Genomic DNA, 24,845 nt, shown 5'->3' with positions numbered 1-24,845 from the left:
GCTGAGCTCTGTCGTCCGGGGCTCAACAACTCTCTGTCCCATTGTTCTCCAGCCTTCCCGCTCTCCGAGCAGAGCTTTAACTTATAACCTTCCAGGTGTTAAGTCCCGCTTGCTGTCTGAACACACTCCGTCCGGCCCCTCCGTTTTTGCCAGCCAGACTCGGGGGCTCTGCTTGGCCAGCAGTCTGCCCCTCCGCCCCGGCTCCCTCCCGCCAGTCCATGGAGTGCGCACTGCCTCTCCGCCCTTCCTACCCTCTTCCATGGGCCTCTCATCTGCGCTGGGCTCCAGAGACTCCGTTCTGCTAGTCTTCTGGCAGTTTTCTGGGTTAGTTAGGCAGGTGTGGGTGGAATCTAAGTGATCAGGACGCGGTGAACCCAGTGTCCTCCTACGCCGCCATCTTCCCCGCAATGCCCATAATTGCTTAGCTTTTATAAAATCATAGACTGACAGATTTCTTCCATTGTCTCCTAGTCTCTATTTTTGCTGATGTGATATTTGCAATCCTTCCAGTGTCACTTTTGTATAGATGATCTTTTTCTCCAACTTGCTTTTAATATTTTCTGTTTGATTTTGTATTTTGAAATTTTATTCTGATGTGTCTTGGTGCAAGTTTACTTTTTTTTTTTTTTTTTTTTTTTGAGAGAGAGAGAAAGGAGAGCAGGACAGCAAGAAGAGGAGGGGCAGAGGGAGAGGGAGAGAGAGAATCCCAAGCAGTCCCATGTGGGGTCAATGTCATCGCTATGAATCATGACCTGCGCCAAAATCAAGAGTCAGGTGTGTAAGAAACTGAGCCACCCAGGCTCCCCACACATCCTGCTCAGGATTTACTATATTTTCTTACATTGTGGACTGATCTTCTGTTCTGGAAAGTTCTCTGCTATTATCTTTAAAATCCTGTGTTGCCACCATTTTCTCTAATATTCTTATGAATCTCCTACTGGAAGCGCATTGGACTTTTTAAATTTTTTCTTCATGTTTAGGGGCACCTGGGTAGCCCAGTCGGTTAAGCGTCCAACTTCAACTCAGGTCATGATCTCGCGGTCTGTGAGTTCGAGCCCCGTGTCGGGCTCTGGGCTGATGGCTCGGAGCCTGGAGCCTGCTTCCGATTCTGTGTCTCCCTCTCTCTCTGCCCCTCCCCCATTCATGCTCTGTCTCTCTCTGTCTCAAAAATAAACGTTAAAAAAGATTTTATAAATTTTTCTTCATGTTTTAATTTGTATTTATATTTTCTATTGTTTGTAGCTCTGGGTAATTTTTTTCCAAACTATTTCACAGTTTGCTTGTCTTCTCCGGCCTTTTTATGCACGATTTTACCCATTCCTTGCATTTTAGATGTTAGTGATATATATTTTTTATTTCTAGAAATATGTTTAAATCTTTTCTAATCAGTCTTCTTAAACAGCGTCATTAGTATTATTAGTGCTTTATTTCACATTCTTATTTTTTAATCACTTAAATACACTTATTTTGGAGTCTTTTTTATACTGTTTTAAAGTTTTAATTAGCATGCTAATTGTCCTCTTATATTTGCTGACTTTCTCATAGTGTTCCATTTTCTTGTATGGTTTATAATTTCTTAGGATTGGTTCACCTGCACAATTATTTACCTGTGGGATTCATTGTGATCTGGGTTCTTTATAAAGTAGTGTCCTTTTGTTGCTTGTCTGTTTGCTTCTGTGAGAAATACTATGTGCCACTGATTTAGAATCAGTTTTTTAAAACTCATTTCCCAAATTGAGTGTCTTGTGCCAGTTGGCGTGGTACACATTAAGATCTCACACCTAATTAGATATACAATTTTAATTTCTCTTGGGAAATTTAACTTTTCCCTACCCAATATTTTTAACACACTACGGATTTCTTTGCCACTTCTAGTTCCCTTTTCATGGAAGACATGGCTATTTTAAGTTCTTGGCCTCATGTTCCTGGATAAGTGTTAAAAACCTAGCCTTTTGCTACCAAGGTTTATGTGGCAATCTGATGGGTTCTTTTTTTTCCAGAGGTAGAGGCATTACTCATACATTTGTTCTTTCATTTGTGAACCTAGTGTATGTATTTTTTTATTTCCTTTAAGACTAGTTTTGTATTTTATGTTATTGGTAAATATTAGTCTTGAGAGACACACACACACACACACACACACACACACACAGAGAGAGAGAGAGAGAGAGAGAGAGTGAGAGAGAGAGAGAGAGAGAGTATGATCCAGGAAAGGGTAGAGAGAGAGGGGGAGACAGCTGTCTGTGCTGACAGCAGAGAGCCAATGCAGGGCTCGAACTCACTAAATGTGAGATCACGACCTGAGCTAGAGTCAGATGCTTAACTGACTGAGCCACCTAGGAGCTCCCAGTTTTGTGTCTTAAAAGTGTTATATTTACCAAGTATTTCAACATATGTTGGAGAGGAAGTAGAGACAACGTGTATTAGGCTAATTTTAGTTAATACATATCTTTGAAAAAAGAGTTTCAAATATCTTACCATTTCATGTCTTTACTTATGTAATTTTTCTTTCCTGACCCAATGATTCTGAAATATAATGTAGTTTAAAATTTGTAGAGTGCCTTTCAGGAATATATGCATGGCTTTATTTTATTGGAAAAACTTCAGCCTTGATAGAACATGTTGTAAAACTTGGGTTACAGCTATAATCTTCAGCGCTGAACGCGAGGAAAAGTCATCATTCTGCTGTTGTTCAGACCTTATGTCATTAAACCTTACTGGGAATTTGACATTGCTGCTTACTCCTCTTTCTTTTTTTAATTCAGTAACACTAAATTGATAATACTTCTTGGTCTCGTCTGTTGCTTCTTACCTGCCTGACTTTTGCTGTCTCTTATTGGACTTTTGTCTGGCCTTGCCTTCCTGAATACCTCTACTTACCTCCCACTCTGTACCCCCTGCTGTGTGGAGCTGCAGACAGAGCACAGAAGTTTTCTCCTTGGAGAGTGAATGAGAGGTGTGAACATGAGCAGTTGAGAGTCCCCAAAAAGATATGCTGACGTCTTCATCTGTAATATCTATGAATTGTGCCCTTAACTGGAAATAAGTTCTTTGCAGATGTACTCAAATTAAGAGGAGGTCATTAGGGTGGCCCCTGATCCAAAATGACTGTCGTCCTTGTAAGAAGAGGGAAGTGACACGTGATGTCATAGACACACAGGGAGAATGCCATGGGATAACAGAGGCAGAGACTGGAATGAGGCAGCTACAAGGCAAGGAATTTAAGGATTGATGGCTTTCTCCATCATTTAGGAGGAAGCAAGCAAGGATTCTCCCCTATAGCTTCAGAGGGACCTTAGCCCAGCCAAACACCTTGATTCAGACTTCTGGCCTCCAGAATTGTGAGACAATAGATTTCTGTTGTTCTAAGCCACTCCGTTCGTGGTTCTTTGTTACAACAGCCCTAGGAAACTAATAAAGGTCCTTTAGGGAAGCCTTGACTTTCTGCATTAATGAGCTTCGTCACCTCTTAAGCCTTTGCGCACAGTGAAGATCACAAAATCCTGTCATCAGACTTGAAAACCTTTTTAGATGAATACGCATGAGTTTCCATTTTCCTTCTTTTTTCCTCATAAATGCTCATCTTTTCTTATGCTTCCGGAAACAGTCTTCTTACTCAGTGAAGAAATGAGATTGCCTGCCCTTTTTTCACTCAGTCTGGATCATTCCTAAGGGGTTAACTCAGGGCCCCTGCCCCGTCTAGCCCACTAAGGCATCTCTCTACCGCCCGGCCCTGGAGTATGGCAGGAAATAAAACGTTGAGATGATCGAAAAAGATGCAGCAGCTTACCATTTTGTTCCTATCAAGTGTTCTCTTAAGATATTTTCATCCAGCTCGTCTACATGCTATATTCATGATGAGTCAAGCAAGAGTAACCTCCTGGGTTTTCTTTGGGGTCCAGCACCCCTATCCTTTAACAAAAGTGTATGCTGACCCTCTGAAACTCTTTTTTTTTTTGTAGATGACGACTCTCCCACAGCATCTCACAACTGTCTGGTAGAAGTGAGCCCTTATGGATTGCTTTAAAATGACTTGGAGTGGGAGAAAAGTAGAATCATCCTGCTCTTTTTATAAAGGTCAGACTGACTGGCTGCCTCAAATGATCACACTTATTTTACTTAGTCACTTTTTCCAAACAAGTATGAATATATTTCTGATTTCTTTTTCTCTCCAGTGACCCCCATCCACCCACTCACCACCTTTTCTTCTTAGTGTTTTCCCCTGCTGCCTCATCCACCTGCCTGCTTCCAATCAATTTCCAAAAGAAAGCATTGCATAAAAGATATGCCTATTAATAATATTACTAAGAATTGTAGATGATGGAAAATATGGCAGAAAATAAAAGCTGTTTGTCAAATATGAGTCTTTTGGGGAGCGCTGGGGTGCCCCGAGGGAAGAGTATGTGCCCTTACATCTCAGAGCACATGCCCCCCAAACTGCCACCCCCACCTCACATCCCTTCAATCTTCTCCTCTTAATGCCTTCACGTGGGCTCACGGCTTCGGGAAGAAAAAGTTGGTGTCAGGCTCGCCTACCTCTCGCATCCTCTTCCCGTACAACCTGTTCCCATTATTCTCCTTTTTGAGAAGTTCCATTTGCCCTAGGTGCTAAGTGATGCATGCATTTACAAGGTCTTCCTCTTTCCCATGGGGTCAAATCCTGACTCTGTTAGCTGTCAGCAAATTCCCTAACTTCTTTAGATCCAATCCATTTTTTATCTGTAAAGTAGGAATGACTGAAACTACCTTGCCGCGTCTGTGTAAGAATTAAATAGCGATGTTCGTTCCTGGCCTTGAACGAGCATTCCCTATAACAGGTAACTGGTTATTATCGTTGTTATTGTTAACGTTTCACTTCGTGCTCGTTTCCAGTGGGCTGTCAATATTCTACTGTAGAATGGATTCTTCTGCAGGTCCTTTAAAACAATCCCTATTTTGTGTGTATGTCAGGAAGTAGAAATCTTTGTCTACGTGTGAGCAATTTTGCTATTGCTTTCTGAGGTTTCTTAGACGTCATCATCCCTTATGAGGCCTTGCTGAAGGAGTGGAAAGGCAGCTGGTCCCTTGCATCTCTTGTTTGTCTGGGAGCCCTTGTTGAAGTGGGCATACAAAGACTGGCCTGATAGGCAAACAGCGATCAGGATCGAGCTGGTGAAGGGCACGGAGGCTGTAGCCATGGGAGAGCCTTGCTGAGGAGCCTTGGGTATGGGTAGCAATGTTTTGATGCCAGTTTTCCAGTTGCTTAGGTGCTTATTAATGCATCTTTCCCCCAACACTTATGTGAAGTCAATAGTAAACTAACTTTACACATGGAGACCCAAAGTGCTGAGCTTGCTCTGTCCAAGGTCAGCCAGCTGGCTAGTGGGAGGGAAAAGGTAACACCTAAGGAATTTCTCCCATCTTTCCCCATAAAGGCAAATGCTACTGGTACTTAAATAAAGGACTCTTTCTATGCAGGTCCAACATGAATTTAAAATTATGTAGAAATGAATGAAGGGGGAGAAATTTACTTTGACCCTTTACATTGAAAATGTAGAAAATGATAAAGTTATTAAATAAGTCTTATGTTATTCGTTAATTGGTGAGGGAAAATGCCAATTAAATAAATTAGTTTGGAAGACCCAGAGTTTATCACTTTGTAAAGTTTTTCCTCTGTCTTATATTTTCCTTTCCTACATCTGTTGGCAGGTTTTTGTGGAGTCCCTGACTTCCTCCCACCCCTTTGATAATACTGTATTTGAAACAAATAGCAGGAGAAAGCAAGTAGGAATTTCATTTTCAGGGGTTATTTTCTTTCTGCCTCTATTTAATCAGTGGTTTGCTGGTTTGTTAACTTCATCTTGTCAGGGGATAAAAGTGAAGTAAGTCTTTATAAAATATATTATCGATTTTACCTAACTCTAAAAGTGAACATGAAAAATTATATAACCCTTAAATGTCTTGGGCTTGGAGAAATGCCAGGGAAAAATTTATAAGGAACAAAGGATATATTTAATCCCTTTTACTATTTCTTTGTACTGCACTAAGGACAAAAGAGCATGCAGTTGGGAGACAGGATGATTGCCCTGAGTTCCTGAGCTCCCCTTTCTCCAGCCAGGAGAAATTGAGAGCCATTTACCTTCTCGAATTTTTCAGTTTCTTGCTCCATATATGGTAGAAATTGTAACTTCTATTTGTCCTGTCTGACGAACAAATGAGATAACATATATGGGGGAACTTTGTAAATTGCATACTGGGATGTGTCAACCTGGCTAGGCCGTGGTACGCAGATATTTGGCTACCCATTCTTCTAGATGTTTCTGTAAAAGTGTTGCTTAGATGAGCTTAACATTCAGATCAGTAGACTCGGAGTAAAGTATATTACCCTCCATAATGTGAGTGGGTGTCATCCGATCAGTTGAAGACGAACTTCTCTGGAAGAAGAGGGAGAACTTCCAGCAGACTGCTTCAGATTTGAACTGCAATTCTTGGGCCTCCAGCCTGCTGGCCTGCCCTGTGTGTGCACTTTGAACTTGTTAGCCCCCACAATCCCATGAGACAATTCCTCAAAATAACTCTCTTTCTCCCCATATATAAATGTACAGATTCTATCGGTTCTGTTTCTCTGAAGCCCTTGCTAATACACATACCATTATACAAGACAAAATATTTTTCATAAGCATCTTTTGTTTTCATTAAAAACATTTAATTTTCTCTCTTATTTTCTATTGCTTGAAAGAGGTTAACTCCTTGATAAAGAGATCTTTCCTTATACTTTTGGATCAGCTTTATTGATTCATTACAATAAACTTCACCAAGTTTGTGGGCATTATGATAAATTTTGAGAATTTTTCACAGTAGCACAACTCACCAACATTATTATGGAGGATATTTCTATCGCACCAAAATTTCCAGCTGTGTTTTTGCAATCAACTCCCTTCTCTAATCTTCTGGGCCCAGGCAACCAGTGATTTTCTTTTTTCTGGAATTTAATAAAAAATGAATTCATAGAGTGAATAGTCTTTGCTTTACTTAATGCATTACTTTGGACTCATCCAATTGTTGCATATTCCTTTTTTATTGCTAAGTAGTACTCTACTGTAGGAAAAAAATCACGTTTATATATGCTTCAGTTGATAGGTATTTGGATTCTTTCCATTTGGACTACTTTGAAGGAAGCTACTATGAACATTTGCATACACATTTTTGTGTGGAAATATGCTTTCTTCTCTCTAAGTAAATGTATTAAGGAGAAATTGTTTGGTCATAGAGTCAGTGTATATTTGTCTTTTTAAGAGGGGAGCCAGGGGGCTCCTGGGTGGCTCGGTAGGTTAAGAGGGGAGCCAGATTGTCTTCTAAAGTGTATTTCATATGCAATGTATGGGGATTCCAGTTGTTTACCTTCTTTCAAACATCTGTTAATTTAAAACTTTTTTGAATGTTTATTTGTTTTTGAGAGAGACAGAGACAGAGACAGGGCATGAGTGGGGGAGGGGCAGAGAGAGGGGGAGACACAGAATCTGAAGCAGGCTCCAGGCTCTGAGCTGTCAGCACAGAGTCCGACATGGGACTCGAACCCACGAGCTGTGAGATCATGACCTGAGCTGAAGTTGGACGCTTAACCAACTGAGCCACCCAGGCGCCACAAACACCTGGTAATTTTCGCCATTCTAGTGAGAGTATCGTACCTCATTGTGGTTTCAGTCTGCATGTGGTAATGGTTAATCACGTTGAAGATCATTTCTTGTGCTTATTTGCCTTCTGTGTATCTTCTTTGTTGAGCTTTGTATCCAAATATATTACTCATTTGAGAAATGGATTATTATTAGGTTGTGAGGATTTTTTATATATTCTGAATACAAGTCGTTTAATAGATCTATGTTCTACCCTGTGGATTACCTGTTAATTTTCTTAAAAATCTTTTGAAGAGCAAATGCTTTCATTCTTATGAAATTTGATTTATCAATTTTTTTGTGTGTTTTTTGTGTCTTACTTAAGAAATTTGGCCTAATTCAAGGTCACAAAGATTTTCTTCTATGTTTCCTCCCAGAAGTTTTGTATTATTAGTTCTACATTTGTAGGTCTATAATGCATCTGTAGTTAGAGTTTTTATAAGGTGTGAGATAAAGGTGGACTAGATTTATTTTGTTTTAACCTTAGATGTCCAATTGTTCAAGCACCATTTGTTGAAAAGATTATTGTTTCCCAACCGAATTACCTTGACACCTTGTTGAAATCAATTGACTACATAAATGTGAGTTTATTTCTAAAATCTCTATTTGGTTCCATTGACCTGCATGTCTATTTTTATGCCACATCATGCTGTTTTGATTACTAAGATAGTACAGTTAATCTTTAAATCAACGGAATATGTTCTCCAACTATTTTATTTGTTTCCCATATTGTTTTGGCTGACCTACACGAATTTTATAGTCAAAATGCCAATTTCTGAAAAAACAAAAGAAGAAAAAGAAAGCTTGATGAGAGTTTTATCGGATTGCATTGCATCAATATTAGTTGGGGAGAATTATCTTTAAAATATTGAGTATTTTCTCCACCAAAAAATATTAGAACTAAAAAACCATTTCAGTACAGTTACAGGATACAAAAACAATACACAAAAATCAGTTACATTTCTCTTTACCCAATAAAATAGGAGAAAGAGAAATTAAGAAAAAATATCATTTAAATTAGCATCAAAAAGAATAAGTTACTTAGAATTAAATTTAACCAAGGAGGTAAAAGATCTGTCTGTACACTGAAAACAATAAGACATTGATAAAATAAGTTAAAGAGGCCACAAATAAGTGGAAGGATGTTCATGAATCAGGAGAACTTATATTGTTAAAATGTCCATACTACCCAAAGCAGTCCACACATTCAGTGCTATCCCAACAAAGTTCCAATGGCATTTATCACAGAAATAGAAAAAAACAACAACTCTAAAGTATGTATGGAACCACAAAAACCAAAGTAGCTAAAGCAATCTTGAGGAAAAAAAAGCAAAACTGGAAGCATCATGCTTCCTGATTCCAAACTCTACTACGAAGCTATGGTAATTAAAATGGTGTGATATTGGCCGAAAAACAGACATATAGATTGATGGAACAGAATAGAGAGCCCGGAAATAAATCCATACGTATATAGTCAATTGATTTTTAACAAAAAGGCCAACAATGGGGAAAGGATAGTCTCCTCAATAAATGCTGCCGGGAAAACTGGATAGTCATGCAAAAGAATGACACTGAACCCTTACCTTAAATCTCTCACAAAATCAACTCAACGTGGATTAAATACTTGAACATAAGACCTAAAACCATAAAACTCCTAAGAGAAAACATAGAGGGTGTGCTGCTTGACATTGGTTTTGGCAATATTTTTTTGAATTTGACACCAAAATGGCAACAAAAGCAAAACAAAAAACAAAACAACAATAACCAAAAAACCCACAACCGCCACCCCCCAAACAAACAAACAAAAAATACAAGTGGGACTGCATCAAAATAAAAAGTGTCTGCTCCTCAAAGGCAACTGTCAACAAAATGAAAAGAAAACTTATGGAGTAGGAGAAAATATTTGCATTCCACATATCCAATAAGAGGTTAATATCCAAAAAAAAAAAAAAAACAAATAAAAGAAAGAAATTCACATGACTGTATAGCAAAAAGAAAACCCAACCCAATTAAAAAATGAGCAAAGGATCTGAATAGATATTTTTTTCCAAAGATGACATAAAAAGTGGCCAACAGGTACATGAAAGGTGCTCAACATCACTAATCATTAGATAAATGCAAATCAAAACCTCATGAGAAATTATCTCACTTGAGTCAGAATAGCAAGTATTAAAAAATAAGTAAGTGTCGGTAAGGATGTGGGAAAAGGGAATCCTTATGCACTGTTGGTAGAAATATAAGCTGGTGTAACCACTATGGGAAACACTACAGAGTTTCCTCACAAAATTAGGCATAGAAATGCCATATGATCCAGTATTTCCACTGCTTGGTATTTACCCAAAGAAAATGAAAACACTAATTTGAGAAGGTACATGCACCCCTATATTTGTTGCGGCGTTATTTATAAAAGCCAAATATGGAAGCAACCTGTGTCCATTGATAGAAAAAGAAGACGTGGGGTGTACACACGCACGCACACACATGAACGCACACACATGTACACACACACACACACACACACACACACACACAAACACACGGGACTATTACTCAGCCATAAAAAAAAGAATGAAATCTTGCTATTTGTGACAACATGGATGGACCTAGAGGGCAATATGCTAAGTGAAATAAGTCAGACAGGGAAAGACAAATACCATACAATTTTACTTACATATGGAATCTAAAAACAAAACAAAAGAACAACAAAAAACACAGAAAGAGACTCATCAAAATGGAGATCATTGCCAGAAGAGAGGGGTGTGGGAAATGGGCAAAATAGATGAAGACGTTTAAGAGGTACAAACTTCTAGTTATAAAATAAATAAACCACAAGAATGAGAAGTACAGCAGAGGGACTATAGTCAATAATGTAATTATTGCCTATGGTAACAGAAGGTAATTACACTTGTTGTGGTGAGCAGAGCATAATGTACATAGTTGTCAAATCCTGTTGTATACCTGAAACTAATATAATGTTGTATGTCAACTATGATTAAAAAGAATAAGCACGCAGCTCACTGGGAATTTATCTTTATTTCCTCTAGGCTCATCTACCAAACTCATGTAGATCATTGAGGTTAGAAAATTAAAGGTCAAAGAGGCTACTCTTTGGAAGTGCTGGGGAGAACTGAAATAATTGTCCTCTTCTCTGGAAGATGAACCATTGCAGGAGGTTATTACAGACCCCTAGAGTCAAGCCTTACAGATTTGTATCTTGGCTGTGCCCCTTACTAGTTGTGTGACCTTAACCCCTCTATGCCTCAGTTTCCTTCTCAGTAATATGGGTATAAAACCTTATAAAAATCGTACTTTTGAAGTGCTTGGGTGGCTCAGTTGGTTAAGCGTGGCTCTTGGTTTTGGCCCAGGTCATGGTCTCATGGTTCGTGGGTTCAGGCCCCACATCAGGCTCCACACTGACAGTGCACAGCCTGCTTGGGATTCTCTTTTCTTCTCTCTCTACCCTTCCTTTGCTCATTCTCTAAATAAATAAATAAATAAATAAATAAATAAATAAATAAATAAACAAACCCTAAAAAAATAGTACTTTCACCATGTGGCTGTGGTTAATACATAAAGGAATAAAGGAATACACAATATGAGCTCATACATAAAGTGAGACTTGGAAGAATATCTGGCACTCAAGATGCATTCAAATGTTAGCCATTTTATAATTTTGTTGTTGTTGTTTATTTATTTTTCAGAGAGAAAGAGTGTGAGTGGGGAAACGGGTAGTGAGAGAGGGAGACACAGAATCTGAGGCAGGCTCCAGGCTCCAAGCTGTCAGCACAGAGCCCGACGTGGGGCTCCAACCCACGAACTGTGAGATCAGGACCTGAGCCGAAGTTGGACACTGAACCGACTGAGCCACCCAGGCCCCCGTATAATAATCTTTATTTCAAAACTATTGATAGCCTCTTCAGTGTACTCGGGAAGTAAAGTTTTTCCTTGGTTACGTCTGTTTCAGTTCCTTTACCTCCGTTATCTGTGCCCAATCCTACAAGGCTTTGCTGTCAGCTTTGCTTCAAAGCTGCAAATGGAGTTGATAAAATAATCCCTCATGATTGCTTAAGATGCTTCTCCTCCCAGGAACATTTGCATTTTTATAGGAGACTCAGGAAGATCCAAAAACGTCCTGGTTCTAACAAATTAATTGCTGGCTCAGGCCATTCAGACTGGTCTTCTATGCTGTACAACTTCGGGGTGCCCTGCTTGTCAGCCGATGAAGAAAACAATTTGGGATAGTGGTTTGTAAAATTTACACGTTGGCATCTCTAGGATTTGGAGGGGATGTAGAAAGCAAACTCAAAGGACTCTATTTTCTCCTACCAACCTGTGGGATCTTTAAATTTCATATGGACATCTATTGACTTTAAGAAGAAGGTTTGAAGTCCACAGTTTAGGGTACAGTACTTTTTCCCCCTAATAAACAAATCGATGGAATGGGAAGATATTTTTCACCAGGAGGGTATCTAAATCCCTATGACTCTGACAAAACCAGTCCAATTTTGAAAAATGCTTGCGATTCTCATGATCAAGTAGCCTGTTACTACTGTTCAGAACACACAACCTTCACTTCATCTTTGTAGGTGATCTGGACCCCGTGAAGCTTGGTGAAAACCAAGTGTCATTGTATGACTGATATACTGAATACTGAGATGGCTGCATTCTTCAAATGCCAAAGGTCTTGTGATTTTCTTATCCACAAATATTGTTTATTTAGCAAATCCAAAGGGATTTTCCTAAAATGCTTTTTCCCCCTGATTATGGAAATGATAGAACAAAATTTCTCACATTCTCTCCATTCTCTGCTTTTGACTTTCAAGATCTTATCTCTCAGACTTTTTCTGCATTGACACATCTTTTAAATATAGTCATTCACTATTAGAATGGGAAGAGGCCTTCTAAAGGGGCATCTTGAGCAAACTCCCATCAGGGAAGAGATTTCTCTTCATCATATGTCACAGAAGCCTACATTTTCAAATGCTATCAACGGAAATAAAGTGTAAAATTTCTTTAAAATACAGAGCACATCCTATGAAGACTGGCATCTGAAAATTGCCTGAGCTAAGTTACATAAAATGCCTGAGGTGGTGTAAGTAAATGTTGGGTCCCCAAGTAAAAATGATAGGAAATACCAGCAGTGGAAGGATTGCAAGAGTTCAAACGATGCCTACATGACCAGATATTTTCTTCTTTGATCAAAGCCTTATTTCCCCTTCCTGTGAGCAGATCGAATGCCTGTCTCCTTTGCTCATCCAACCAATTATGTTTCCTGCTTCTGATACATTGTCTGCTTCACTGGCCTCCACTCATGATTCAATAACACAGAACACAATAAGCCCCTATTAATCCATACCTGGGGATGGCTGGGCAAAAGAGATGTGTAGGTTATTGGTTGTGCTTTCTAGGTGGAAAGAGTTCGAGAACTGGCTGTGATCTCTAATCCTGGTCAATTAAACAGACTCAAAAGGGAGTCTTGGGGTATAGTGAACTAGGCACGAGTGTGCATACGCTATGGAAATTTTTGTCTGTGCTCCCAATCTTTGACTAAAAGTTGGTCATTTGAGCCCTTCACGCTTAGGTACACACTTTGGTTTGGTCACAGGCTAACATCCTCTCGCCAAGGATGGATGGGCCCCATCATGTGGAGAGGTGGCCCCTTTGAATTGGCAATGGCCCTGGGTTTGTTTTTATATATATGTTCCATAGAGTTACTAAGAAAGGAGCTATCTAAAGTGGAACAATTTTCTGTGCGGCCAACACGGATTGAGTGTGTGTTCATATACAACTCAAGGACTTGTGGTCAGATGTAGGAGATGACAGAACCCCTTTTACTACTTTGCTCTGGCTTCCTCCTTAGGACTCACTTCCCTTTCCCACCCACCCTTTTATTTATTTATTTATTTATTTATTTATTTATTTATTTATTTATTTATTTATAAAGTTTATTTCTTTGTTTTGAGAGAGTGAAAGAGTGAGCAGGGGAGGAGCGGAGAGAGAGGGAGAAAGAAAGAGAATCCCAAGCAGGCTCTCTGACCTCTTAGCAAGGAGCCTGACATGCGGCTGGAACTCAGGAACCGTGAGACCTTGACCTGAGCCGAAATCAAGTCTTAGCTGATTAAACCACCGAGGCGCCCTACCCACCCACCATTTAGGTACCACAGCTCTCTCACACATTCTCCCTCTTGCTCGTTGGTTCTCTTAGCTTAAGTCCACTTATAATATTTTGCTGTTAGTTTACAAGTGAGTTTGCCATGGTTATTCTACTCAGAGAGGGCCCTCACACTTCAGTTATCCTCTGTAGCTCTTTGGAAAAAAAGGTTAGTGTTCCATAAGTTGTTAAGAGGTATTCTAACATGGTCAAGTATGTTTGGCAAAGCCACATTCTACATCTCTATATTTTTTACCATTAAACATGATGATTCAAACCCATCTCAAATTTAAGCGGGAAGAAAACAAACCAGAGTAGTAGGTCATTGCTTGATTCATATGACTGGGAAATCCGGAGGGGGAAATGGCCCCAGGGATTCCACCAGGAACCCAAGATATATCACCAGATCTTCCTTGTCTCCCTTTACTGGCACTCCCACCCTCAAATCTTTCAACTGTGCTTGTACCTGCGAATTTTGTGATCTTCTTGCGTGGATGGCTTTGTACCCTGCACTGCTGGGTTGGTGGCAATGAGAGGAACACATTCACAGAGATTTTTAAGCTAATGCCATCCCAGTTTAGTGGCCTCCTACATTAAATAGAGAGCCTTCTCGCTAGGATATGTATGCCAAATCTCAGAACAGGCTTTCATTTGCCTGACTTGCATTGTAGTCTAAATCTGGGATGATCACCACAGCCAGTAATACTAGCCTATTGTGATTGGCCAACGTTTGGTTCCTAGGCCACGTCTTGTGACCAGGGAAGCAGCTTATAGTGATTGGCAACTCTAACAGGATTCGGTAGAAAGTCTAAGGGGAAGTTCATCAGAGGAAAGAGGGTATTAATGGCACAAGTGGGAGAAATGACGTCATGCACGTAGTACCAGTGACTGTCCCTAAACACCTGCCTATTGAAATCATTTGGGGAGATTTAAAAGCCATTGATGGGTCTCACACCCATTGATTCTGATTTAATTCATCTGGGATGTGGCCTGGGTTTTGGGTAAGGAATTTCCTCCGCATTCTAATGTGCAGCCATGGCTGAGGACTCCTTGTCTAGTTGCTTTTTCAGGTCATCGTCTTACACCTTTCCAAATTAACCCTAAATCTCAGTTCTCTGCTTCACAAAAGCTTTGATTTAAGATGGATATATTCAAGACTCACTCCAATTTGATTTCAAACTCCTTTTCCAGTCCTATCTTCCACTACTATTTTTCCCCAAACTATGTTGCAGCAAATGTGGAGTGTTTCCTGATCTCTAGCCACCTATACAATACCTGGAGTTTCTCATGTGTAACTATACCATTTCTTCAGCTCACAGCAGTGCTGGAAATGTCCAATATGGTTGCCACTAGCCGCATGTGGTTATTGAACACTTAAAATGCATCTAGTGTGATTGAATTTCAAATTTTATTTCAGTATACCCTTTTTAAAGATTTACTTCTTTATTTTGAGAGGGAAGGGGGGAGGCAGAGAGGGAGAGAGAGAATCTCAAGTAAGCTCTGCGCTGACAGTGTGGTGCTCAACATGAGGCTCGATCTCACGAACTGTGAGATCACACCTGATCCAAAATCAAGAGTCGGACACTTACCTGATGGAGACACCCAGGCTGGCCCCTATTTTAGTATACTTAATATAAATCTAAATCAAGTTAAATGTAAATATACCTACTGGCTACTCAGGGCAGATAGAAAGTCACCATTCTGTTAAAATTTACAAAATCCCTTTTGTGTAACTCTCCTGAAGCTTCTCTGATATCTCCAGCTGAAAGACTTATCTTATTCCTCTTACTTACTGAGCACTCAAATTGGACATGGGAAGGACACTTATTTATACTGACCCATATTGTTCTTCCTGTCTCTCCTGATATTAGACATTTTTTGAGAGAGGGAACTGAGGGGGCTTGTGTTTAATAAAAACTCAGTAAGCATTCATTGAACAAAGGCAGACAAAATTGCGCCAGCCATAACCATCGGTGTGTACTTACACACTGCAGAAGCGCAAAGGCAACAGATACATGTATACTGGGGTTCCCATGTTCCAAAGTGTCGCCAGGGAGATGGAAAGCACGTGTCCTGGCTGTGTGAGAGAAACCGGGTCAGTAGAATAGGTGGGAGAGAATGACTCATCCATAAAGTGACCACCGGGTGATAACCTATTTTGTTTGGCTCTGAGGCAAAAATAATGGTGGACATCGAAGGTACTAATGATTTTTTATTAAAATAAATGAGGGGCACGGCATGAGGGGCACTGAGATTATACTCTAACACTTCATGAAGGGTTCTGGGATCAGTCCTAGTAAAACAGTTAAAATTCAGCCTGGCCCATGCCTTTTTTTTTTTTTTTTTTTTTTTTTTTTTTGCAGAATTCGTTTGTAAAATGATGAACTCTCACTTCCTAAATTTCCTGCAGGTGCTCCCGGTGCTGGGGAAATGTCACTGTGAGAAGAATAGAAAACTTATTCCAAAGAGTATTGAAGACTGACTGAATCAGGTCTGGAACATTATTGAAACGGTAAGATAAACTCAAGTCCTTTCTGATAAAAGAAAAATTCTTTTTTAAAAAATGTAGTCCCTTCTGAATTATGGCCAAGTGTCACCGGATCATTTTCAATGAAGTTTTATCTATTAACAGCGAGGAGATGGGACTAGGTTCTGGGCTCCTCCTGGGAGCCCTGCTGCTTAGGTTTCTCTCCCCTGAGATCCCTGGTAATGGAAGCAGCTGAAGCTGGAGGTCATTAACATTTTGAGAACACCGCAAACTGACACTGTGTAATGTTATGACATTTCATCTCAAGACATTTCATCTCCTTTAATCAGTGTTTATGTTGGTGATACTTCATAGTTATTTGCTTTCACATAAAAATGGAACACTTCGGCATGTCATTAACATACGAGTAATTTATTTATTACCCCTTGCAATTGTTTCTAGCTCATTCTTTCTCTCCCCACCCCCATGCCCCCCTTCCTGTGTTCCTCTTTCCTCTCCCTCCCTTCTCCCCTTCTCCTTTGCTCCTTTTTTTTATTGTTTCTGACTTTAAAAAATTTTTTTAACATTTATTATTGAGAGACAGAGAGTCAGAACATGAGCATGGGAGGGGCAGAGCAAGGAGACACAGAATCCACAGCAGTCTCCAGGCTCTGAGCTGTCAGCACAGGGCCCAACACAGGGCTCAAACCCACAAACGGGGAGATCATGACCTGAGCTGAAGTCATACGCTTAACCCACCGAGCCACCTAGGCGCCCCTATTGTTTCTGACTTTTGCTTTCATTCATGGTAGTTTTGAAAGTGCTTCCAAGTTTTCCTTCTGCTTTCTTCTTGGCAAGTGGGTGGTCTTGGGGTTCACACGCCTCCTTCTTAGTAAACTTTAAGTACAGAGTCTGGAAGAAATACAATTTCACCTCTCTGAAAAATGCTAATATTCCTCATTGTCCTTGGTGAGGAACAACTCCTTCTCTGCACGCTGCTCCATAGATGACTTTCTTCCTCTCATTTGATTCAGATATTGTCATGAACTTTTAGTGTCTGTTTTCATGGCTCCATTTCCCTTTCTTCCTCGTGTGGGGACACTTTATCTTACTTTGAAGCAACTTAAACTTTTCTTCCCTTCTCAGATCCCTTTCATTAAATGCAAACCGATTGGCTATTGATTCTTTTATATTAAAAAAAATTTATTCCTTAGCATAAGTAGATGGTTGTGCATTTAATACCAGGGGCTAGGTGTCATTTTCTTTATTCGAGAATAAATAAACAATTTTTATTATACATTTCTTTTTAGGCTGAGTGGTCAAGATTTAACCTCAGTCTAAGGAAATATTTCTCAACCTTGAGACTACTGACATTTTGAGCTGGGTAATTCCTTGGTTTGGGGGACTGTTCTGTGCACTATAGAATGTTTAGTAGCATCCCTGACCTCTGCCTACCAGAGTCCAGTAACACTTCCCAGTTGTGACAGCAACAGGTGTCTCCAGACATCGCCTAATGTCTCCTGGGGTGCCAAATAGCAGTACATTGAGAACCCCTGGTTTAGTGGAATGTCCCTCATTTTTGTGTGGTTATGTCTAAGTTCTAGGGCAGAGACTTGAGAAAAGATGGAGATGGCTTTTCCTTGAAACTATTCTTCATCCACATAAACTCTTCATCCACGTGGGCTCGTCCAAGGGGTCCCTATTCCCATGGCGACCTTACACCTTCCATCTAGGAAGGGCTCTCAGAACAGCTGTCTCTGCTCTGCCGTCAGGCACAGGCGCCATTGTTCCTGCATTGTTGCAGGATGTTCTACGAGGTGGCCTCAGGCCTGTCCCGGTGCCATGCTGGGGAGACAAGATGAGGGATAGGAATACAGGAGTCTTGAATGGCTCTGGTTTTCCTCCTGGGGGTAGTGGCCCAGTTGGGTGTGATCTTGGATTCCCGATTCCCTCTTGGGAGACCTTCTTATAGGATATGCTCCTCAGGAACCCATAGTCGATTCAGCTCTGCTTCTGCTGATTCTCCTTGTCCCCTGCGGTCCTTACCATCTTAATGTAGTCTGAAGACAGGCTGGACTAGTTCTTTATCTAATTTTCCAAATATGGTGTTTTATGGCCTGGGATTTATGTACTTCCTTGTTGTACTTTTGACACCAAAAAGTTTTCTCTGCTTCTATGCTATATTATCCCTTCCTAAAACAACGAATTCTTCTGAGTGAATGGGTAAAGGATACAAGAAAATGAGAGGAAAAAAATATATATATATACACATACATATCCCCATCACTTGTTTATTCTGGTGCTACATTTTTATGGGAAGATAAATAAAGGGTAAAGAATTGGGGCGCCTGGGTGGCTCAGTCGGTTAAGCATCCGGCTTCAGCTCAGGTCATGATCTCAAGGTTCATGGGTTGGAGCCTTGCATCGGGCTCTGTGCTGACAGCTCAGAGCCTGGAATCTGCTTCGGATTCTGTCTCCCTCTCTCTCTCTGCCCCTCCCCTGCTCACGCTCTGTCTCTCTCCCTGTCTTGCAAAAATAAATAAAATGTTAAAAAAAAAAAGAGTAAAGAGCCATCTATCTTATCCTCAGTGTACAGAAAAATGACTAGGCCTGTGGGGAAGCAGGAGATTCTCAGGAAAGCAGAGCTTAGATGATGGTGCTTCCGAGCTGGGTATCTTGGGAATAGGACGAAATTAGGAATTTCCCATGAAATTGGGCCTCCAGGATGAGAATAGTATCTGTGCACTATGGTTTTGCTTTATACTAAAGACGCAAGGGTTCCTTGGTAATCCCCTGCAGTTCTGGTCATCTGATGCTCATTACTCTTTGCAAGGCCTCTTGTCCACTCCTCACCTCCAATTTCCCAACTTACATTTGGCTTATATCATTCTCTTTGAAAGCATTAATGTGAACCATGCATTATTTCACGTAGTTTTAAGTTACATACGTGGTGTTGTGTTTCTTGTTTTTGTCACTGATTACTTCGTATTTAGGATCTGATGGGCCTAAGGTAGTATCGCTTTTCTTGTTGTTTTAAATTGCGTTTCTCTGATGACTAATGACTTTGGACAACAGTCATATGTTTTGTTAAACCTCTGGGTTTTTTAGCTATGAATTGACCCAAATATCCTTTACTCATCTTTAAAATTTGAGATTCTTATAACTTTCTTCATGTGCATATGAGTTCCTTATATATCCCAGATAATAATTCCCTTGTCGTTTTAGACATGGCAAATATAATATCTCTGCAACATCTTTTTGTTAACTTTATTCACAGAAATTCTTAATTTGACGTGATTAAATGCATTAACGATGCTTTTGGAATTTTGTTGAAGAAGTTCCTCTCTAACCCTAGGGCACATTATCTCCTGCCTTTATGGTTTCTCTGGATTTATTTCCTTAATATATCTGGATTGTATCTTTATATGTGGTAGTAGGTATGGATTTTCTTCCACTATGAGCAACTATCATCATTTACTAAATAGTCTGATTTGTGATGCCATCTTGATTATATAATAATAATTCTGAGATATGAGTCTTTCTCACAGAAATTATGGTCTTGAGGTCAGTTTCTCTCTTTTTTGAATGGATATCATACTGTTTTTAATAGAACGACTTTGTAGTAAGTCTTAGCAGCTGTGAGGCCAAGTGTTCGTCTCATTTGCTTATCATTGTGATATTGTCTAGAATCATGATTCAGGGTTGCTTGTAAGCAAATAAGTAAGGACTGTCAGACCACACACCAGTATTAGCGGGTAAACTAATGGAAGTGGAAGTAGTAGAAGGTGCTGGGCCTATTGCATTCTGGGGAAGAGCACAAAAAGTAAGTAGGAATAAACATTAGACTCTGAGAAAGGAACTCTAACTTTGGGCTGCAGGGTTGTTAAGCCACGTAATTAAAAAAGCACTAGCTTCTAGAAATTGTAGAATTGAAAACCATAATAAATGCACTTAAAGCTTAATGAAAGTGTTACATAGGGTAATGGAAGCAAATAAATAGAAAATTAGTGAACTGTGATATAGATCTTTAAAAATCCTATAAAACACGGAGGGTAGTGACAAGTAGATGGAAAATGTAAGTGAGGTTGATAAACATGGAAATTGAATTTAAGGGCCAACATGTATCTAATTAAAATTCCCGAAGGACAAAATGTATGCAATTTCATCTGCATAAATCAATAATAATGTCCAATTTGTGGGGTAAAAACAAAGCAACAATGAGCTAAATGTTTGGGCTACAATAGTGGGAAACTGGGAGGAAGTGATTAGAATTTACTTTATCCTAGTAATTGTTGATTGTATTGTTGGGCACAGGGTAAAGATACTGATTACTGTTAGACTTTGCCAGCTATGCATATTAAGATATCAAAGTAATCACTAAAAAAATAATAACTGAATACTTACATTCCAAAGTTGTTAAAGGAAAAAGACTGGAAAGCAAAAGGGAAAAAAAGAAAGCATGGAAAGAGAAAAAAAAATCACACATTTTGGGACAAATAGGAAGTACAAAATAAAATGATAGAAGTAAATCCAAGTATACTAAGTTTACTGAGAGACATTAAAACTGGCATAGATCATCAGACTACATTTTTTTTTAAGTCAAGCTTCATTCTGTTTAAAAGAGACACACTTAACCATACATAAGCACACAATATCAACAAAACTTCCAACGCTATTAGATTGCAATGCAAAATTGCAATTTGATCTACAAAATTGGCAATTTCATATGGTTCTAACTAATATCATAGTGTCACAATGTAGACCTTTTGACAGAACGATCTTTATCACATGAGATAAGGAATATCATTGTATATTAATAAAGTTTAAATCTGTCAGGAGAACATAACACCTCTTGAGAATATAGCAGCAGAAATTAAAAATAAATAAAGTAAAAAAAATTGACAAAATTACAGGAAGAAACAGAAATATCCAGAATGGTAATGGGATGTTTTAATACAACACTCTCAGTTTTTGATAAATGAGCCAGCAAGTAGTTGGAACATTTGAATAGCACAATGAAGAAGCATCATGTAGTAGACAATGTATTTTTTCTATTGGAAAATAGACATAGTTTTCAAAATCACAGAAAACATTTTTGGAAATCAATCATATTTAAGACCATCAATTAAGTCTCAATAAATATCAAAGGACCCATATTATAGAAATACAAAGTTTGTCGACCATAGAGCAAGTGAACCTCAACAGATTTCAATGAGTCAGTATTATACACATCATGGTTCTGACCACAGTGCAATTAATCAGGAGACAAAGAATAATTTCTAGAAATCCCTTGCATTTAGAAATTTAAAAACATGTTGAATAACTCAGGCCAAAGATAATATTAGAAAGGAATTAGAGCATATTTAGAATAATGAAAATAATAATTTTAAGACTACTTCTCAGCCTTGTGGGACACAAATTAAGTAGTCCTTAGAGGCAAACTTACAGACTTAAACCCACTATGAGAAAATAAGGTCCCAAATCATGAGCTAAGCATCCACAACAGAAGCTACAAAAGGAACAAGAGAACAAATTTAAATGAAATAGAGGCTAGCGCATAACAAAGAGAAGAGTATAAATCAATGAAATAGAAACAAACAGATGTTAGAATTAATAAAAGCAAAAATTGCTTCCTCAGCAAGAAAAAAATAAAATCCTCCAACCCCGACATAATTGATGTACAAGAAAAATAAACAACATGAGCAATAAAAAAAGAGATATCATTAGAGACAAAATTGTGATAAAAGATAACAATTCTGGAAAACTTTATGCTGAAAACAAAAATTTACACAAAATAGACAAATATTAGAAAAATATACAATAAAATTTATTCAAGAAGAAATATAAAACCTTAATGGATCTAAAACCACAAGCAATTGAATTAATAATTTAAAGTCTTCTCACAAGGAAAATACAAGGTCAAGATAGTTTGTAAGTAAAAGCTATGGAGAATCCAAGGAATACATATCTGCAATCTTATGTAAATTCTTCTGGAGCATAAAAAAAAGGAACATACTTTCAACATATTCTATAGCCCAGTCTAATGATAACACCAATTCCAAAGGCAATGAAAGAAAGAATAATTATAGGCAAGTTCCATGAATTAAAGTATGTTCAGAGTTATAAACGCAATATTAACACATTAAATCCAACAATGTGTTAACAAAGGTAAGGTATCACAATTAATTTTCATATATCCCAGGCATATAAAAGTGATGACATAGTAACAGATTAATGGGGAAAATGTTCTTATCAACATTTATAGCAAAATATTTGATCATTCATAATTCAAAAATAAATAAATAAATAATTCACAAATAAAAACTCCTGAAAATAGGAAGAGAACTCAGCCTGACAAGTACACCTGCCAATAATCTATGATAACATAGCATTTAATGAAACATGGTAGGCATTCCTTTTAAAATCAGGAATGCAACAATTGACTACTAGCACTAATTTATCACTGTTCTTGACATTCTCAGTTGTGCACCAGAGAAACATAAAATATAAAGTGATTGGAAAGAAACAAAACTATCATGATTTTTGTCCTAGTAAAACCCAAGTGACACACAGTCAAATTATTAGCAATAGTGCTAGTTTAGCAATGTTCTTAAATATAAGATTACTACCTGAAAATATCAGTAGAGCTTAAAAATCAATTGAAAGGATATTTAGCATTATAAAAAATAACACATATAGAAATAAACCAAACCATAGATGTGCAAACCTTTATTGAAAAAAATTGAACTACTAAAAGACATTAAAGAAAACCTACCGTGCCTACTATGTGCATGAGAATAACCACACAATAGAACATCTTTATGATTAGGTGAAGAAGAGGTGACCCTTTTCCTGCACAGGTAGGGAAGTCAGAGTTCACTGACGCACACTCACTTCCCCTTGTGAGAGAAATCACAGGCTGAGGGGCTCTCTTGGCCCCAAACTGTGCCACCTAGGGTGAGGGGTGTCATGGGCAAAATGAAACCCCTCCTCTTATCTACTTTAACGTGTTTATGCTTGGATTTTTTTTCCTCCAATCACATGCTGGAATTCTCTGCTGGGCCTCCAACTCCCATAGTGTACTCTCATCTGTGGATGACTAACAAAATTGAAGTTCTGTGGGAAGATGATGGTAAGGAAGTCTTATTCCACCATCTTGAATGTCTCTCTAAGAAGACTTTTTTTTTTAAGTTGATTTACTTTGAGAGAGAGCGAGAGCAAGTGCACGAGTGTAAGAGAGAGATGGAGAGAGAGAATCCCAAGCAGGATCCAGCACTGTCAGCGAGGAGTCTGACATGGGGCTTGAACCCATGAACCGTGAGATCATGACCTGAGTCAAAATCAAGAGTCCATTGCTCATCAAACTGAGCCACCCAGGTGCCCCAAGAAAGACTTCTTAAAGCCAGAAAAAAGTGTACAGTTGAGAAAATATTGAATAATTCAACAATAGCAAAAGGAATTTGTTTATCAAAAGGTTCTATAAAGAAAGAGAAAAGACAAAGCTCCAAAGTGGAAAGAGATATTTGCAGAGACAGATTAAGAATCAGCATTCTGAATATAGAAAGAAGTCTTAGGAATTAAAAAGAAAATTCAAACAACAACCCAACAGAAAAATGAGTAAAAGATATGAACAGATATTTCACAGAAATGGAAACACAGTGCACATTAATTGTATAAAAAAGCAATAAACCTCACTACGGTAGTTCTATTTAAAAGTGCAATGAATTACCATTACATACTTGTCCTATGAATACGTACACAAAATATAATATACATACTTTGTGTTTTAGTACATTTGGGGTGTCATAACAAACAGCTCTAACAGTTTATAACACAACAGAAATTTATTTCTAATGGGACTGGAGCCTGGGAAGTCCAACATTAAGGTGCTGGCATATTTGGTGTTTGGCAGAGGACCTGATTCCTCCTAGATGACCATCTTCTCACTATAACCTCACACGGCAGAAAGGGTGAGGGAACCTGGGAACTCTTTATAAGGGCAGTAATCCCGTTCATAACCCAATCAACTCCCAAAGGGCCAACCTCCTAATTCCATCACCTTGAGGACTAGGATTTCAACAGATGAACTGTGGGGGAATGCAAGCATTCACTCCATAGGACCTAATGACGGAGACTTCATAAATCAGGTGAGTGTACACAGACTCAACCAGCATGAAAAACAAGTGGCACTCTTTGGTAGAGTTGGACACGCACAGTCTTCAGAAGTCAACAATTGTATTCTTGCATGCATTATATATCATAAGGAAACACTTGCTCATATACCCAAAAGAGAGTATAGGAATATTTGGACGTGCATCATAATGGCACCCAACTGGCACAATGTCCTTAGGAAAATGGAGGAGCAAATTATACAATATTCACATAATGAAACATCTATTCAACAGTGAGGTTGAGCTACAGCCCTGTGCATCCCTGTGGGTGAATATTAAAAAGTAATAATTGAGTAAAAAAGGCAAGACCTTAAAGAATGAATACAAGATTTCAATATTATAAATTTCAGAAAATAAGCAAAACAAAATATATATTAAAAGAAACGAGAGAGTGTGATTAAAAA

At 38.7% G+C, this 24,845-nt stretch overlaps 1 long non-coding RNA gene across 15 annotated transcripts in view; it reads left to right on the top strand.

Moving 5' to 3' along the window:
• Window positions 1-24,845, top strand: part of LOC122220472 — a 195,740-nt gene that overhangs the window by 126,716 nt on the left and 44,179 nt on the right. For 13 of the 15 annotated variants that reach the window (XR_006202871.1, XR_006202883.1, XR_006202878.1 and 10 more), the window contains one exon: window positions 16,214-16,315. This is a non-coding gene — a long non-coding RNA (uncharacterized LOC122220472). Of the gene's footprint in view, window positions 1-12,238; window positions 12,334-16,213; window positions 16,316-23,348; window positions 23,403-24,845 lie in introns of all 15 variants that reach the window. The other 2 variants (XR_006202879.1, XR_006202880.1) reach the window with 2 other exon arrangements.

Source organism: Panthera leo, chromosome B2, assembly GCF_018350215.1.
Source record: "Panthera leo isolate Ple1 chromosome B2, P.leo_Ple1_pat1.1, whole genome shotgun sequence".
In the NCBI taxonomy this organism is placed as follows: domain Eukaryota; kingdom Metazoa; phylum Chordata; class Mammalia; order Carnivora; family Felidae; genus Panthera; species Panthera leo.
The sequence above is the reverse complement of the archived record's forward strand: the minus strand, read 5'-3'. Positions and strand labels throughout refer to the sequence as shown.